Consider the following 2,718-nt stretch of genomic DNA (forward strand, 5'->3'; position numbering starts at 1 on the left):
AACCGAACTCACGTGATATAAATCACTGATACAGACTCTCGTCGACTCGATCGACTCAAACACTAACTGATTAACTGAACTCACGAACTCTTAACAAAGTCGTAACCTAAGACTTTATATACACGACAACTTCGCCTGATATGTTCAGGCGAAGTTGTCCATAACTTCGCTTGTTCAACAAGTTCGCCTAGGCGAACTTGTTAACAACTTCGCTTTAAACAAAAACACAAATAACATTACAGACTCGATTACAGACACTAGACTATGAACTACTGACATTCATGCACCAACAGACTCCCCCTTGGTAGTAGCTTCATATCTTGATCTTTAAGCTCTTGTCTTGTAATCCTGTATCTTCACGCATGCACTCCTTCTCTAACACAAACTGACACGACTCTTTGATACTTCCTCGCTTCATCCTTCCAAGCAGGAACATAAAAGATTTTCTTCTCATTAAGCACCTTCAGATCAGCTTGCGATAAGTTTACCAAATACATCAGATCGTAAACTCTAAGGAGCTCTTGTTCATCCTCGTCTTCCATCACTGCCTCTGCTGTCTCACAATCCACGTACCACCACTTTAGGTCTTTAAGCACATCCTTGGGCATTAGCTTCATCGGTACTTCTTTCAGGCACCGGATCGGTTTATACTTCATTACCATCCAAGGTTTTCCATCAGTTCTTAGACCTCTATCCTTGTCCTCAACAAGTTTTCCCTTTTGTGGCTTCAACAGCTCAAACTTCTTCTCTTTTATACTCTCTCTCCAAACAATTTTCTCAATGACTCTAGCCATATTATCGTCACTTCGATTGATTAACCCCAATCTGGCTAAGTCTTTCACTTCACATTCCGGCAGTGTATTCAAAGACCTTAACATTCTTTTAAAATACTGAACGCCGTCATACCGTTTGAGCACAAAAAGCTTCAACTGCTCATCATAGATCCAGCAAATAATCCCTTTCTTCGCTTCAGCATAGCCTTTGATATTATAATTCTTCCTGAACATGGTTGGAACAGCAGGCTTTTTAGTCTTAATAAACCAATGAGCATATCCTTCTTTCCACCTAGGCTGCTCCTCCCACTCTGTCTCATCATTCTCCATCTCAGTACCCATATCGGCTTTCTCAACATCTGGGATCTCGTGTTCAACATTTTCTTTAATTATTTCACCCTCTTCAATCTCATCTTCAATCACAATTTGTGCGCCAATCTTCTCGAACCACACAATCGAGCAAAAGCTCTGATACCAATTGTAGGTTCCCTGGACGGATCACACGAGATATCCCGGTCTACTCAGGTGCGGAATCCCTGCGTAGATCGTTACGAGCGTAGAAAGCAAACCAAACAAACACACGAACAAACCGAAACACGTTATATATTAATAACCGAACTCACGTGATATAAATCACTGATACAGACTCTCGTCGACTCGATCGACTCAAACACTAACTGATTAACTGAACTCACGAACTCTTAACAAAGCCGTAACCTAAGACTTTATATACACGACAACTTCGCCTGATATGTTCAGGCGAAGTTGTCCATAACTTCGCTTGTTCAACAAGTTCGCCTAGGCGAACTTGTTAACAACTTCGCTTTAAACAAAAACACAAATAACATTACAGACTCGATTACAGACACTAGACTATGAACTACTGACATTCATGCACCAACAAACCTGTCACGCTCCCATCTTAAGCCTGGGTGTGTGACCAGTAGTTGGACCCTTTTTGTAAATAAATCAGAGTTATGGGTTTGTGCGGAAATATATAAGCGTGGGTTAAAATATTAATAATTACATATTATCAAAAACACGGGATTTAAAAATTCTCGGTTAATGTTTACAAAATGATTACTTGTTTAACAAACCACCATTTACATATTTAAAGTTTTAACAAAATGATCCGAGACATCAGATTGCCTAGTGGTCACTTCGTCTTTCCCAAGCGCCTATCCTTCGTTACTTGTAAAACAGTTTGAAAATACGTCAGCAACACAAGGTGGTAAATAAGTTGACACAAATATATTTTATTAACTTAATTACCCCTCGAGACATACCTTAGGTCTCGGCCCATCGTGGCTTAGGAATAATAAAGTTAAAACTTAAAGACAATTATAAACTTAATCTCAATTCGAAACCACTCAACAAACACCGCAGCGTTCAATATTACTTAGCTACCATTAGTATACACATGATTACCCTCTCTCGGACATAACACAGGTCCGACCCATCACGGTGGAGGCATATAACCAAGTGTGGTGCGGTGTGCGCACTGTCTAACCACATATGTAAGGATCCAAACAAATGTACACGACGGCCTGAGGGCCAGCGATTACTTTTGTTCATAACGTTTTAGAGATACGTAATCTCATGTAATAAGTTTAATTGACTCGATTAAACAAGTTATATAAGTTTTAGGCGTATTCACCTTGAAAGGATCAGCTTCACTTCACTGATCGGTTAATCTTTGTTTTGTTATCTCGGACCTGTAGTACGAGTATAACCTTTTGTTATTACTAGATAAATAATCTAGCTTTAGAACTTTCTTTTATTTTATATAACATTTACCTTGATTATATTTTCTTTTCGAACTTTTAGTTCAAAATAACCCTTCTTTTATTTAAATATATTTAAACCTTTAGTCTCCTCTTTTGAAGAAACGTATACTTTATTTCTTCTTCACAAAGAAACATATACTTTATTTCTTTACTTTATT

This window comes from Bidens hawaiensis, unplaced genomic scaffold, assembly GCF_021521415.1.
Source record: "Bidens hawaiensis isolate Kalapana, Puna unplaced genomic scaffold, B.hawaiensis_p1.1 tig00002355_1, whole genome shotgun sequence".
Taxonomy (NCBI): Eukaryota; Viridiplantae; Streptophyta; class Magnoliopsida; order Asterales; family Asteraceae; genus Bidens; species Bidens hawaiensis.